General features: G+C 41.5%; 1 protein-coding gene across 1 annotated transcript in view; it reads left to right on the top strand.

Moving 5' to 3' along the window:
- Nucleotides 1-10120: 10120 nt before the first annotated feature.
- gypc (glycophorin C (Gerbich blood group)) overlaps nucleotides 10121-17522 on the top strand; it is a gene marked incomplete at its 3' end in the record, with an annotated part of 78917 nt that continues 71515 nt past the window's right edge. The window contains exon 1 of the mRNA XM_080753620.1: nucleotides 10121-10182. The remainder of the gene's footprint in view (nucleotides 10183-17522) is intronic.

Below are 17522 nucleotides of genomic sequence, written 5' to 3'. Positions count from 1 at the left end.
CGAGGACAGGTGTTTTTGATGAATCTAACATGATTAAAATGGAGTTTGATCTAAATCCCCTCTGTAATTTGTTTTGTCTCTAATATCTCAAGAAAGGGAAACGATAGTTTTGAACCTGGCATTATCCAATCTTCAGATTTATGTACCTGAAAAGTATGCAAATTGGGCATTATTAACAATTTTGCTGCCATTTTAAACATAGCTGTACTAAGCAGCTGCCAAATTGTCCTTACCTTTTAACGTGGGCACGCGCATGCATCGTGCACAATCTGTGCGCGACTCATCTAGTAGACGTGTAGACTCGGTGACAGCTTTCGAATAAAAAAAAACCCATTGAAATAGACATATCCGTTGCCACGCTGTATCCCTGCTTATCCGCCAGTGTTTACATGAAAACACATTGGAAAAAGCCAGCTGTGCGCTATGGTAACACGTGGACACGTTTGCGCACATAGCAGACGATATGTGCGCAGATCATATGCCAGGCGGGTAGTAGTCTGGGATCACTTCACTTTACGGGGTTTGATCCGGTCGGGAGCGGAAACCACTTTACGTCATGTTGTAGTCCTAGACGGACAACGCTTTGGCCGGAACTATCAACCGGATTCAGTTTTAACCCAAAATATTCCCCTGCACCCAAGGACATACTTTTAGGGCCGACCTAATAAACACCTTGATGAGGCGTAGTTTTGCTTTCGAAAAATTCGTTTGGTATGTGCATCTTTTAATCCAACTCGTAGCGACTGGCAAGACTACGTAGGCTACTCCAGCATTTTAAAAGGGATTGGGGAAACAAACGGAGGGAACCAAATCAAAGCGACGCCGCTTCTAGTGGTTTCCGCGCTTTAGGCGGAAACCAAACGGTCTGTTGTGAACGAACACCAGGCTCTCTCTCGGGAGAAAGCCTGGTAGGCGAGGTTAGGCGGGTAGAGGAATCAAACAGCTACAAAAACAAAAAAAAAACATGTGAAAAAATACCTTTCTATGGCCATGCAGTCAGCTCACTTGTTTACAATGAAAAGCTATGCGAACGGAGCTGCGATTGGACGTTAGACCGGATATGGAAACCTAGATCCGGTCCAAACGGGAAATACGACCGGATACAGTTAGGGGGCGGGCCTAAAGTCTCCGAAGCGGCTATATACAGCGATCATACTTTTAATCGTTTCATAATGATTAAAGCTAATTAAATCTTCGGGCTCCTCGGGCATCGCAGAGAGGTACAGCGGGAAATCTCCGGTTTCGACGGGGATCGCAGAGTATGAGTTAATGGTCAATGCGCATTCACTGACACACATTGGCTGTGAGTTTGGTGTGTCAATGAATGTGCATTGACCATTACTGTTCACTAGCTCTCTGTAGCTGTAGCTCTGGACAAATACGCCACACGCACGCACACGCGCGCGGCCGCTATTCTCTGGTGAGTACATGCACCCTCTCGCGAATTCTTTGATCTATGACATTTTTTATATAGGATACATGTATATATATCGGCTATATATTCTGAAATTGGTAGGAAATGTTCATCATCACCGCCTCTTAGACCAGACTTTACTTTACTTTATTTGTTTATTTAGACGGGACAATGCATATTAATGAACACTACATAAAAGCAATGTAAATGCAATGTAAATGTAGTCCCCATATGAAGACAAAACAACACATACCAACAAACAGTAACCCTACATTAGGAGAGGGCTTTTAAAAACATACATACAATTTTCTAAACCAGTGGTTCTCAAATCTCAACCTGTGGGTCGGGTCCCTGCATGATTTTGATGAAGGAAAAAGACCATAACTGTGTCAAAAGTAATCAACAAACTAAACAATAAAAACTGATCAAACTTTGGCCAAAATCTCAAATAAGAAAGAGACACATTTTCAAGCAAAATTGTGGAAACGGCAGCTACAAGCTCACAATGTGTTGTTAGGAACCCAATGGACACTTATGGGTATAACTTGACATTTGACATTGATTTTACAATATAGATTGGGGTCCCAGAGATTGAAATACCAACAAATGGGGGTCCGTAGCCTAATATACGTCAAACTGGGGGGGTCCTTGAAATTGAACCGGTTGAGAATCCCTGCTAGAGCCATAAAAATCTTCTGTTATGGGTCCCTGGCGTATCTTTTAAAATGGGGGTCCAGGCTAATAAGGTTCAATTGACATGAAAAGGTTTGAGAACCACTGCTGTAAGTCGTATCTGCCATGTGCAACTTTTTGTTTACGAAGCCTAAAAGCCAAACCATTTTTTTCCATTCATAATTATGTTCCCATGTTCAACGACAGGAACGCAATTAAATCGTCATTCACAATTATTTGTATTACCGGTACTTGTGAAATGTCGTAAGCGTGACAGCCCTATATGCATGGCTGTCAGCAGCTATGGAGTATGGATCCTCATATCAAGATGATAACAACAACAATGAACCATCGCATGCTGAAATTACATGGCCAAATGTCACCACTCACTTCTGTGCAGAATTGATCTCCGTTCCTCTCCGAGATACAAGTCTCACAATAAAGGATTATGAGTCTTAAGCATAATGAGGTCTGCCATGTTAATTTTCAACGCGAAAGCAACGATGACTGAGGCTTTTCATTTTGTGATCTATTCATATCTGACCATAGCGGTACAGTAATATAATTATTCCGCTGACTCCTGCTTGCTCGCTTGCGTGACATTATTGCTGCTGTAAAATCAAGAGAGATATTAGTTGAACTCTGCCACTTAATTACAGTACTGCGATGCTTCGCTATTTCTCATGGCTCCTCTTTTTATTAGTAGCCTACGAATAGAAGACTATTATGTCTGTATTATTTCTCTGACCGGAGAAGAAAACCAAGAAATACTTTTCAGGATTCAAATAAAAAATGGCAAAGGTAGTAAAGCCACAAGCTCGAAAAGTGCTGCGAAGCGTTTGAGCTTTGGAGCTGCTACTGTTGATGCTGTAGTGGGACTCCCTTTCATTGGTGTGTCCACCAGGTTTCGCCTAAACCCTAATATTTAATCTCACAAGCACTATGCCTAACCTTAACCCTAACCTCACAAAAACTACAGAAATGAGGCCTAAGCGTAGTCTCGCGCAGCCAGACAACTATTCCATCTCCGAATGCTATACAGAGTCTGTAAGTACACCTCCTGAAATCCCAGTAACGTAAGCTGGCATTTCTGTTCCCAAAAATATAGTTTAAAATATCAGCTACTGCTAAGCAGTAAGTTAAATTATTCATGTTAGGGATAAATGTGCGCGACTGTAAAACAAAACGGAATTGGAGGCTTCACATCCGCTTTATCGCTTATCAGAACTTTCATTTCCCAGACTGTATAACAGGCATTTGCAAATTGTGGGAAGCAACAGTCTGGCCACACGAGACTACCAAACCTAACTTTATTTAAAGGACAACTTTGTTTTTTTACATAAGACATATTTAGCCACTTGTACGCATGCCCCCACCTACTGAAATCAAAATACTAAAACCGCTAAAGCGATAGAACGCAGTAAATGAAAACATTTTAACTCTCCTCTTTTAAAATGGTAAATGGTGCATTTACATAGCGCTTTTATCCAAATCGCTTTACATAGATTGTGCATTACATTCACCCATTCATACACCGGTGGCAGAGGAAACCATGCAAGGCACCAACCTGCTCACCGGGAGCAATTAGGGGTTCAGAGTTTTGCCCAAGGACTCTTCAACATTAACTCAGGGGGAGCCCGGGTTCGAACTTGGAACCCTTCGGGAACCCTTCGTGCTCTAATAACGGTTTCTCTACCCCTGAGCTATGCCACCCCTCTTTTCTCTAATTACAATCTAAAATATGAACCCTTCTTGTAAAAAAACAAGTTGTCCTTTAACCTGTCCATAACTTAACCCTAACCCTAACATCACAGAAATGATGCTTCAACATAACCTCAAAACCCTGTCCACCTGCAGGGGCAAAAGAGACTGTCCCTTAATTCAGTGGTTCTCAGCATGTGGGTCGGGACCCACATTATTGTGGGGGGTCCCCAGATGATTAGCTTAATGTGAAACATTGGTTTCTCACTCAACAGTAAACAAACCAACATACAGTAAGTATAGAGGGTATCTGCACATTTATAAAGTGACAATTTAAGGACTTTTAAGACCCTTGCAATACCTCTAAAATAAAATAAAAATCATATTGTCAAATATTAAAGGCAGAAATTGTGAAAATAGCCGATCTACATAATCGCAATGCCTCCAATGCCTCGCAACGCGAGGCGTTGTGAGCATGTAGATCTGCTATTTTCACAATAGAACCGTGTTATACAAAATATATATGTAGCCTATATAGGCCTATAATTATTTTGGGGGTCACAAGATAAAAAGGTTGAGAACCACTGCCTTAATTTAACACAAAAAGTACAAATATGGACATAAGAGGTTTCTGCCCTGACTGGGACGGTTGTGTTCTTGCGTGTTCAATCGTGCAGATCATTTTTTGCAGTGTTTTAGTGACCATTCCACTGAGCCTGTGTCATAAGGCCCTTAATTGAATTATTCTCTGCTTCCCCACCCTTCTCTGGCTGCACTAGCTGCCAAACAGCTGTGGTCTCTCTGACAAACTCCATTCTGGCCCGAGGGGTTGTGTTACCGTTACCACCCCCACCACCACGCCCACGTTCTGCTGGGAGGAACAAGTACTCTGATTTATTTCTTTTTTACTTTAGTAAAAGTACCCCCCCACCCTGATGAGCACTAAGAGTTGAGGCATTACATTTTGTATAACACGGTTCTATTGTGAAAATAGCAGATCTACATGCTCACAACGCCTCGCATCGCGAGGCGTTGTGAGCATGTAGATCTGCTATTTTCACAATTTCTTCCTCTAATATTTATGACAAATGGCCAATGTTTAAATTGTCATTTTAGATGTATTAAAAAGTCCTTAATTGTCACTTTAGAAATGTGCAGATACCATATACACTTAAACTGTATGTGCGTTTGTTTACTGTTGAGTGAGAAAACTATGTTGCACATTAAGTTAATCATCTGGGGACCCCCCGAAATATTTTAGGGGGTCCCGACCCACAGGTTGAGAACCACTGGTGTATAGTAACTATGTACTCAAGTACTGTACTTAAGTACACTTTTGAGGATTGTTTTTTTTTTTTTCTCTGCTGGAGTATTTTTTACATTTGTACTTTTATGTCTTCTCCACTACATCTCGGAGGCACATGTTGTGCTTTTAACTCCATAGCCTACTATAATTATTTTGCTTTTAACTGTAGTTACTAGTTACTTTGTAGATCTTTAGTATTGCAAAATATGCCTTAACCAATTCATTCATCCCTATACGATCTTGTACATCTGCTGTTTTCAAAATACATTTTGTACACACTTTGACCACTTTGTGGAACGGGACATTGTACATAATTAGTTCTTTAATTACTTTAGGTACATTTTGTACCTTTACTACTAGATTACTAGATGTTTGCATGCAGGACTTTTTCTGAGTTCAGAGTTTGGTATTGATGAGTAAAAGAAAAAGTAGGCCTAGTACAACATCCACCCCTGTGTATTAACCTCAACCAGGGGCGTCACACCAAATTCTGGGCCCTGGGTACAAGGATTCACTGTGGGCCCCCCATGAATGTTAACTATTGAAAAATAGCAGATATACAAGCTCACAGCGCGGCACCGAGTGCCGCGCTGCAAGCTTGTAGATCTGCTATTTTTGAAAAATTGTGAAAATGTGTGCAAGAAACCCATGTTTCCATGTCAGTGGTGCTCAAACATTTCCATGTGAAGGACGCCCAAAATGATATGAATTTGGCCACGGACCCCCATGTCAAAATGATGAGATGGGAACCCCCCCTCCCCCCCCCCCCCCCCCCCCGGAAGCAAGATTTGTGTTACAAATGTTCGCTTAAAAAATACATATTCAAAGATTTGCACACATTTTCACGACTTTTCAAAAAATAGCAGATCGAGTGCCGCGCTGTGAGCTTGTATATCTGCTATTTTTCAATAGATAAAGTTACTAGGGCCCCTCCACCTTGGGCCCTGGTAACTCAGTCCCACTTTCCTACCCCTTGTGACGCCCCTGACCTCAACACCCACTCTATGCTCCGCAGCAGAGGAACAAGAACTATTTTTCTTTTTCTTTTTTACTTTAGTAAAAGTAGCATAATGTAGAAATACTAAATCAATTGTATAGCTATTACATTTGGTCTGGCTCAGTTCCACAGATAAACATTGTTAAAAAAAAGAAAAACTCAATTACATTTTCATTCGCGAGGTGCTGTGAGCAATGTTTGCCTCTTTCTTTATGCAATGTATGACAATTTGATCAATTTGCTAAACAGTCTTAACAGTCAAAAAATTGACACTTTAGAAATGTGCAGATCTTGTATTCGCTTAAACTGTATGTTGGTTTGTTTACTGTAGAATGTAACCCCACCACACACACACACACACACACACACACACACACACACACACACACACACACACACACACACACACACACACACACACACACACACACACACACACACACACACACGCACGCACCCAGTGGCGTCAGTTCAGAAAAAGCTAAGGTATGGCAACATGACTGGTGTCTTGAACGCGCGCCTTCGCGCGTGCAAGACACCAGCCATACCTTAAGAAGTACATTCTATATTTCCCCCCGCTTCTACGGTTTCTTGGGCTGGATATGGCAGCCTGGAACGGTTGTTCAAGTGCAGCTACACTTGGCATGTTAGTAAACGTGCCACAATACCTCGTTAAAGTGACCATTTTGTCAAATGTTTTCGTTATTTACATTCCCGGCCGTTCCAGGTCGGCCATTAGGAAAAAATATATAAATAAAATGTCAGCCTTCATTCCATTTTGGGGGCTGGGCGGCCAACAAAGTAAATCGTCACTGTCGGGCAGAAACCTCGTATCTCCAAGTTTCAAATTTGTAATTTTTTTCGCAAAGCAAAGCCCTGCTTCATCATACAAGGCCGTCGCACAAAAGTAGTGAAAACAGCAGATCTACAAGCACACAATGCCTCGCGGTGCGAGGCGTTGTGTACTTGTAGATCGGCTGTTTTCACTAGTTTAAATAATTTTTTAAATGATAAATACAAAACAAACGGTTTTGGACAAACAAGGTTTCCACCCAACAACGACGAAATATAACTCATATAATTGGCCCACTGGCTTGTCACTTGTCATGATCTGAAATGGCAAATCTTTGAGTAGCAGCAGCGCTATAGAGAGAGATCTCTCTCTATAGCGCTCAATGAGGGCCTCTCCAACTCTTTTTCCCGGGCTGAATCAGGGGCCCAGCATGTCCCTGCTTTTAGGCTTGTTTTCATAGACCTAGTTGCTTATCTCTCTCGCAAACTCTGGCAACGGTGGTCCAACTCCTCCTCAGAGCAGCTCTCTAGGGTGGAATGGAAGCCCCGCCCACTCACACTGAACAGCAGGCACGTGCACAAAGAGACACCAAAGGGGGCTTGAGCCCCGGCCCTTTTACCCGTCTGTAAAAAAGTGCCCTCTAAAGCGGGGGTTTTCAAAGTGGGTGACGGGGCACCCTGGGGTGCCGTGACAGCAGTCCAGGGGTGCCGCGAGATAATTTGATAATATTTGGAATTCATTTGGACACTTGAAAAAATATTATTTAGTATAATTTTAAACTTGAAGTACAAAGTTATTTTCAGTCAGTTCTAACCAAAACATAATCACTAAGATATCGTCACTGTCAGGCAGAAACCTCGTATCTCCAAGTTTCAAATGTGTACGTCTTTTGCCCTGCTTCATCATACAAGACTGTCGCACAAAACTATAGAAAACAGCCGATCTACAAGCACACAACGCCTCGCGATGTGCTTGTAGATCTGCTGTTTTCACTAGTTAGTACATTTTATAGATGATAAATACAAAACGAACGGTTTTGGACATACAAGGTTTCCACCCGACAACGATGATATGCTATAAATATAAGGTCCTGGGAATGAAAATTATAATGTAGGGGTGCCTCGGATTAAAAGAATATTCATGGGGTGCCCTGAGACAAAAAAGTTTGGGAACCCCTGCTCTAAAGACCATGACTGATGTTTTTACTATGGTGAAAGAAATGTAAACGCCCCCTTTCACATGCCATATACCCGAAGGCAGCATTCAAGAGAATTGCCTCGTCCAAACTCTCCTGAACTCGAAGGCAGCATCTTAAAAATTGCCCTCTCTGTGTAGAAATGAATGCCGTACGCTACATCTCCAGTATTCACTTGATTATGCTAAGTTTAGAACCGAAAACATGGCCGACCTCCAAGCGCTGCGGCGCGTTGTGAGCTTGGAGGTCCGCTATTTTCAATATATTTTCAACAAAAGGGCGCTGGTAGCACTTTACAATAATGACCTGTTATAAATCATTTATGAACATTTATAAGCAGTTTGTAGATGAGTAATAAACATGAACAAACTGTTTATTGACATGTGTAAATGTTTACCTAAACATTTATAACTGTTTTAAACATCATTTACATGTTATTAGTAAGGTATTAGTAAGTAAACTAATCAAGGATAAGCAATTTATACACATTCGTAAATGATTACTATGTGTCTTTCTTCACTGTCACTGTCTAGTTGTTGCAATTCATTTCCCATCAAACATTATGTGTTGTATACTATGTGTCTTTTGTCTCATGACGTTTCAAAACGGCTATGCTACAACTGGACAACTGAATTTCCCCCTTGGGATAATAAAGGTATCTATCTATCTATCTATTACTAAATCATTTGTAACTAAAATTATGCATTATTTATATGATATTTGTAGATAAGTAAATCATTTACAAGCTATCTATATACCTTGTAAAACATTCCTAATATATCTATAAATCATTAGTAGATGTTATCAAGAGCCCTAATGTAAAGTGAAGACTAGGTCGCTAGTTACTATGAAAACCTCCACCGGCCGTCTGTCAGTCCCTCCGTCAGTTAAATACTTACTAATACCTTACTAATAACATGTAAATGATGTTTAAAACAGTTATAAATGTTTAGGTAAACATTTACAAATGTCAATAAACAGTTTGTTCATGTTTATTACTCATCTACAAACTGCTTATAAATGTTTATAAATGATTTATAACAGGTCATTATTGTAAAGTGCTACCAAGGCGGTAGCTTTTAGAAATGTCAGCCCCTGCCTCTCTAGCATTCTCTGCACGTCCCTGCTGAACAGCTGTGGAGTGTTTGCACACTGCTGATGGGTGGGACCTGGATCTGGTGCTGGGGTGGGACCTCGGTCTGTTGGGGTGGGACCCAGATCTGCAGCCAGGGGCGTCACAAGGGGTAGGAAAGTGGGACTGAGTTACCAGGGCCCAAGGTGGTGGAGGGGCCTTAATTATTGTATACTTTAGCTATTGAAAAATAGCAGATATACAAGCTCACAGAAAAAATGTGTGCAAATCTTTGAATATATGTATTTTTTTAAGCGAACATTTGTAACTCAAATTTTGTAACTAAATATTATGAGATGAGGATCCGTGGCCAAATACTTTTGGGGGTCCTTCACATGAAAAGGTTTTGAGATCCACTGACATCGAAAAACATGGATTTTTCAAAAAACCTCAGAAGGATTTGAAATATTCAAAAAAAAAAAATTCAAAAATAGCAGATCTACAAGCTCGCAGCGCGGCACTCGGTGCCGCGCTGTGAGCTTGTATATCTGCTATTTTTCAATAGTTAAAGCACAGGGGGCCCCACAGTGAATCCTTGTACCCGGGGCCCAGAATTTGGTGCGACACCCCTGATCTGCAGCCATTGGTGGAACGGAGCAGAGATGAAGAATGACATAGCGAAAGAGAAGAGGGGAGGAGAGGGGAGGGGGGGCATAATAACTCACATGTGGACTCGCCTTATAATGACAGCATGTTTACCACAAAAAAAAAGACACACACACACCCCCACGATTAACTAACCGGACTGTGCATGCGAGATGAGTGACTGACTGACTGACTCCATTTGACCACAGATCAGCTTGCAAAGAGCGAGTGAGCAAGCCAAGGCAAGGCGAGCCCCCCCACCCCAGCCCAGAGTCAAATATCTGCCTTCAGCTCTGCAGAGTTGCAGAGAGAAAGTGAGAGAGAGAGAGAGAGAGCAAAAAGAGGGAGACTTGTTGCTTTCTGTGCAGCTTTTTGGAACCCTTGTTGGTGAGTTTTGCTCCTTTTTGTGATTATAGGAGATAGTGTGTATCTGCATTGAGTAGTAGTGTGTTAGTGGCAGTTCATAAGAAAGAGTGATTTTTTTTTTCTTATGCAGTAATAATAATGCCCACTTGCCCAGTGTGGTGGTGGAGGAATGAAACCATGCTTGTCAATGCCTCCACTGTAATCCATGCATGCCCCCCCCCCCCCCCCCCCCCCCCCCCACGCCCCCTATAATATACTAGAGTCTTTTTATAAACCTCCTCTACTACTCTCTCTGACTCTGCGGCGGTCGGTGTTGTTTATTGGCTGCCCATGCATGGCCGACAGGGCAGGAAATGTTTCAGCAGCAGCAGCAGCTTTATTTTCTCAGACAGTCTTCTTGACAAAATCATGGGTTTTCAGCAATGCACCCCCACCCCCCCGAATCTAGGTTTGTTACCATGTCACAGACCTGTAAAGGCTCTAACACCCTGGACTCTGATAGAGGCTTTAGGGTCCATTTGAAACCCCCCACCAGGAACCCTGAGGGTCCCTGGACCGCACTTTGAGAACCACTGACTGACACAGAGAACATAGAGCAGGCCATAAAGCCATTTGTACATTTACTTGAATACTGCACTTTAAGTACATTCTTTGAGGGTCTGTACTTTAGTTGAGGTATTTGTATTTTGGATACTTTCACTCCACTCCGCTGTCAAAGACTAAATATGGTGACTCCACTACATTTCTAAGAATGGAAAAACATACTTTATGAATTACCCACATAAGCCCTATTTACATTTGTTTTGGATGTACTCACTCCAGGACTTCAACTCAAGTATAAATTCAGCTGAGAAACTGTCACTTTGCAGGTTGAGTAACATTATGACCAGAATATACTTTGACTCTAGTACTGGGGATCAGGGGTGTCACAAGGGGTAGGAAAGTGGGACTGAGTTACTGGGGCCCAAGGTGGTGGAGGGGCCCTAGTAACTTTATATATTGAAAAACAGCAGATATACAAGCTCACAGCGTGGCACCGAGTGCCGCGCTGCGAGCTTGTAGATCTGCTATTTTTGAAAATGTGTGAAAATCTTTGAATATATGTATTTTTTAAGCGAACATTTCTAACTCAAATTTCCCTGAATCCCTGGAACTAAATATTTTGAGATCGGGTTCCGTGGCCAAATACATATCATCTTGGGGGTCCTTGACATAGGTTTCTTGCACACATTTTCAAGATTTTTCAAAAATAGCAGATCTACAAGCTGTGAGCTTGTATATCTGCTATTTTTCAATAGTTAACATTCATGGGGGGGGGCCCGCAGTGAATCCTTGTACCCGGGGCCCAGAGTTTGGTGTGACGCCCCTGCTGGGGGTTGAGGGTGGAGTACTGACTGTCCAGCAGGCCAATCCAATGCTCTTGACAGATGGTCACATGTCACATGCCTTCCACTGTGATATGGGTACACAGCATACGCTTTGTATGCTGCCTGCCTCACATTACTTAAACCTAGAGTCTAGAGGTATTCAACAGGGGGTCCGGGACCCCTAGAGGGTCCTCAGAGTTCCTACAGTTGGACCAAGAATTGAGGGTTTAAAGGAGTAGTTCACCCCAAAATGTTTTTTTTCTTCCTATTGATTATTCATGGCATGGAGACTTGAGTTCAATAGTAGGCCTATATTTCTTTGTATTTATCGCATTCCTAAGACAAAAATGTGATTATATTTCCCCCCTTTGATTCCGGATGGCATTTGGGTCCCCCTGGTATTGTAATAACATGTTTGTCTTTAGAAAGTGACAAAAACAAAACTATATGGTGTGAGTAATCAATAGAAAAAAAGTAATTTTGGTGAACTACTCCGGTTAAATGTCTGAAAATACACATGAATCCAACATATTAATAGAAAAGATCTGTGAACAACAAACCAACTGGTGCATTCATACAGATTTCTATCCAAAGCGCTTTACATAGATTGTGCTTTACATTCACCCATTGATGGCGGAGGGAACCATGCAAGGCACCGACCTGCACATAGGAGCAATCAGCATCTTGCTCATGGACACTTCGACACTTACTGTGGGGAGAACGGGATCGAACTGCCGCAACAGCACCAGATGATACTGCTCTCAATACAATGCAACTGCTACACTTATTCAAGGTTATGCTACAGTTGTTTTCTGTACGACTGTACAGTATACCACAGGTTCCCAGACCTTTTTGTCTCAGGGCACCCCATAAATATTATTTTAATCCGAGGCACCCCTACATTATAATTTTCACTCCCAGCACCTTATATTTATAGCATATCATCGTTGTCGGGTGGAAACCTTGTCTGTCCAAAACCGTTTGTTTTGTATTTATCATCTATAAAATGTACTGTGCGACAGAGGTTTCTGCCTGACAGTGATGATATTTTAGTGATTATGTTGCGAGGAAAACATTGAGATAATAGTCATTTTGGTTAGAACTGACTGAAAATAACTTTGCACTTCAAGTTCAAAATGATACTAAATATTCTTTCAAGTGTCCAAATAAATTCCAAATATTATCAAATTATCTTGTGGCACCCCTGGACTGCCGTTGCGGCACCCCAGGGTGCCCCGTCACCCACTTTGAAACCCCCTGCAGTATACTGTACATGTGTGAAGGATCATCTGCCCAGTGAGAAGCTTTGTTTCTTCCAGGCAGCCTGGGAGTCCATCCCTTCCTAGGACCTCACATGGAGACATGCAACCGATGAGCGAGAGAGAGAGAGCGTTTAGGATTTAGCAAGTTGTGTGGTTGAGGCACTTTATACAGCATGACTGTGGCCAGTGGTGGGAGTTATTTTTTTACCACAATCTAGACATACTCGGTTACAAGTAAAAGGCCTGAATTCAAAGTTTTACAGATGCTTGAGTTAAAAATTATTGTCATCAAAATATACTTTAAAAGCACTTTGGAAAATCTTACGTGAGCGCTGTGAGCTTGTAGATTGGCCGGGAGATAGTCTATTTTCAAAGAGCGGAAGTATAAAACAGGCCAATTTGTAATCTAAAAGTGACTAGTAACTAAAGCTGTCAAATAATTGTAGCATAGGGGCACGGTGGTGCAGTGGTTAGCACTTCGCCTCACAGTTGGAAGGTCCTGGGTTAGATTCCCGCCGGGGGAAGCTGTGGGCGCTGGGGGAGTGTTTCTATTCCTGAAAAGTTGTAATGTTAGAATGGAAGCCAGTGTTCTCGTGATAACAAAAACCGAAATATATATATATATAAAAAAAATAAAAACTGCCCACAGCTCTCCTAAGAGACACAGACTGAGCAGAAAGAAATGGTGCTATTTTGTCTTGAACATTAGTGAGGACCAATTATATGAACATACTGTAAGTTGAAAAGTGGTGAAATCGTCCTTTAAGTTTAAAAGTAACTGTACTTGGGTAAATGTACATCGTTACTTTACAGTACCCTGACTGTGGCTCTTATCCAGCATGACTGGGATGCCTGAAACTCCAGTGAAATGATCAGCCATCAACAACTTAACGTTCTCTGTCAGGTGGAAACCTTGTATGTCCAAAACTGTTGTTACTTCTCAGGAAAAAAAGAAGAAGCAAAAGTAGCACGTTTTGATCTATCGCCTCAAAACGTGTTGCTTCACTCCACGTTTCGTGCTTGTAGATCTGCTACTTTTGATACTTTTGTGTGACGTTGAAGTATGATCAAGGAGGACGTTCATTTACGAGAAGACACAAAAAGTTAAGAATATGGAGATAAGAGGTTTCTGCCTGACAACGTCAAGATCCTTCAAAATGCGAGGTGTCTAAAGCCAAATGGACAAACGCTTACAGCTTGACACGCAGCACGAATGACAACGGCATGTGTTCCACAGATGGGGGGGACACAGTCAAATCAGGCGTGGTCTTTTCCTTTCCAGTATCTAGCTATCGATTTATGTACAGTATGCTGCTGTATGCCGGATGTGAAAGAAGCTGCACTGTACAGTAGGCCTGCAGCTGATATAGATTGTTTTTGACGGCCGAAGACCAGTGGTGGAAAAAGTACTGACATTTTTTACTCAAGAAAAAGTATCAATACTGCAATGTAGAAATACTCTGTTAGGGTGCCCTCACACCAAAATACCTAGAGTGGAATCCGCCAATGCATTTCAATGAGAATGGAGCGTTTTTTGCAGAAAAAAAACGCTCCATTCTCATTTAAATGCATTGGCGGATTCCACTCTGTGTACTTAAAGTACCAAAAGTAAAATTACAAAATGTTTGAAAATAGCAGATCTATGTGTGCACTCTCAACACAACAGTTATGTGATGGGTTCTTGTGGGCATTTTAAAATGTTTGAGAAGAACCACTGGCTTAATTAATGCCTCACTTTCCTTTATCGCCAGGCTCCAGAAGCTGTACTAATGTAAGTAACCAAGTTGTTGATTCAGCTAACAGTCTGTGAGCATAATAATGATGTAGACACAATCTGGTAAGTGTAGGGATAAAACAATGTTTCATTATAGGAATACAGACAAACCCTGGTGGATGCAATGAAAAAAACCTTTTCAATACTGTAGGCTACAGACTGAATGATAAAAACATCTGATAAAAAACTGCTACAATTTTACTTACTGTCACACAAATAATTATGAATTATTTTAAGTCATTGCTGTCGAGCAGCAGTGTTTTTTTCTTTTTTTAGTTCAGTTTCGTAACTCTGAGAGTGTACAAACGTACACATTTGTACACTCTCAGAGTTACAGTATGGGGCGGGGGCCTTGCAAATAAAACGTTTGAGAACCACTGGTGGACTCCTAATGTGCCATACATAGTGTCATAGTAAATCAGTGTCATACATATTGTCACTGTCGGGCAGAAACCTCGTATCTCCAAGTTTCTCCAAGTTTGTACGTTTTTTTCACCAAGTAAAACCCTGCTTCATTATAAAAGGCTGTCGCACAAAGGTAGTGAAAACGGCCTATTTTCACTATAGTTCATTTTTAAAATGATAAATACAAAACGAACGGTCTTGGACATACAAGGTTTCCACCCGACAACGACGATATTCTGAAGGAAACCTGGAGGCTGGTGTTCAGTATAATTGGGTCTTATGATCAAAATGGGGTCTTATTACATAATACGGTGTGTAAAACAGAACATCTAAAAAGTCTTTGTACGGACATATTGATGTCTCCTGAAGTTGCCGACCCCTGATGTACAGTATTCATTAGGGATGGGTATTGTCTGCGATACTTTTAATGCTATCGAACGCATGACGTCGATACTATCGGGTATCGGTTCACGTAAAAACGATTTCGATTTCGATACTCTTGAACGCACCCCTGGCCGGTCGCATCTGTAACAGTTGGGCTTCTAAGATAAGGAAATAATAATTATAATAATAATAAAACTTAAACAGTATCAATAGCCTATCTGTAAAAAGTATGTGTAGCCTATATTCTATTGTAGACAAACAATATAATTAATTATACAATAGCAGCCATAACAGTAATAGTAGTCACATCAACTACTCTACTACTAGGCCTACTTGACATGAAAATGGCTGAATAACTGGCTTAATAACCTATTTTGGTGTGTAAAATAGCCCATAGAAAAAGGCAAATAATAATTATAAGGGTAATAATAAATAAAAAGTATTGAAAATGGTATCGAAAAGGATATCTTATCGATTCCCAGGTATCGAAAAAGGTATCATATCGATTCAAAGGTGAACGATACCCATCCCTAGTATTCATTGTGACTGGCATGACATTACGGTCCCAGCAGCAGCAGCAGTGTGGCTGTGCGGCAGAGCGTTGTTGAGAGTGAGTGTTGTTCAGCTTTCCCCACGCACAGCACACTCCATGTCTAACGGTTTGACCCTGATAAGACAGCCCCCCCTCCCCCTCCCCTGCCTTTCCTCAAAGCCCCGCTCTCAGGGGTGCTGCACCAAATGCTGGGCCCTGCATGGGTACAAGGATTCACTTCAGTTATTTTGTGCTTTAACTATTGAAAAATAGCAGAAATACAAGCTCAGAGCGGGCACCGAGTGCTGCGCTGCGAGCTCGTAGAAGTCTTTGAATATTTCAAATACTTCTAAGGTTTTTTGAAAAACCTATGTTTCTATGTGAGTGGTGCTCTGACATTTTCATGTGAAGGACTCCGAAACTGATATGTATTTGACCACGGACCCCCATCTCAAAATATTCCGTTCCAGGGACCCCCCAGAAGCAAAATTTGAGTTTAAAAAAGAAATAATATTCAAAGATTTGCACACATTTTCATGACTTTTCAAAAATAGCAGATCTACAAGCTTGCAGCGTGGCATTCGGTGCCGCGCTGTGAGCTTGTAAATCTGCCATTTTTCAATAGCTAATTTATAAAGTATAAAATAATTAAGGCCCCTCCACCTTGTGCCCTAGTAACTCAGTCCCACTATCCCCCCCCCCCCCCCCCCCCTTGTGACGCCCCTGCCCACTTCCTCTGTTTGTGTGAGAGTTGTTGGGTCAGCATGCGGACAGAACGTTGCTGTAGGGGCATGAAAGCATTATCTCTGTTATTCTTCTAACCTGTTGTGTGGGGTCCCCCCTCCTCCTCCCTGTAAATGAACACCTACTTGATCATACTACAGCATACATGGGCGACTGGCGGTCCGGGGGCCACATGTGGCCCTCACCTTCACTTAACGCGGCCCGCAGGTTAATATCTGAATACTGATATATTATTGATTTTTTTTAGCTGTTACATGCAAACATGACCCATGTTAATTACTTCAGTCTATATTAGTATCTCAATGACTAGTACTAGTCTTTTTTATGCACAATGTATTTGTATTTAAGTTCATAATGTTAACATAAGAACATATAAATATAGCATTTGAAATTAAATAAAAAATTAACTTTTCACAATTCCAAAAAAAAAAAAAACAGCTAAAAATAATTCAGGATTGCAGTTCAAAAATAGCAAAAATAGCAGATCTACAAGCTCAAAACGCGCCGTACTGTGGCGCGTTTTGAGCTTGTAGATGGCTATGTTTTCTGCCATTTCTGACTGTACAGTATATGCATTGTGACCCTCTGATGTGAGTGTGAACATATAGTGGCCCACTCCATCATCAGAGTTGCCCACCTCTGTACTACAGCGTCACACAAAAGATCCACAAGTTCCAAGCTTGTAGATCGGCTACTTTTCATGCTTTTCAATTTGGAGTCCTGAAAAGCAACAGTTTTGAACATAATGAGGCTTCCACCCGACAGAGACCAGATACTAATAGGCACTGGTGGGGAAAGTAAATGATTATATAGATTTACTCTTGAACCCCGGAATTCATATTCTTGGGGGCCGTGGTTGTTTTCGATTTCACTTCACTTTAAAGGAGCTACAG

Source organism: Nannobrachium achirus, assembly GCF_963921795.1.
Source record: "Nannobrachium achirus genome assembly, chromosome: 22".
NCBI lineage: Eukaryota > Metazoa > Chordata > Actinopteri > Myctophiformes > Myctophidae > Nannobrachium > Nannobrachium achirus.
The sequence above is the reverse complement of the archived record's forward strand: the minus strand, read 5'-3'. Positions and strand labels throughout refer to the sequence as shown.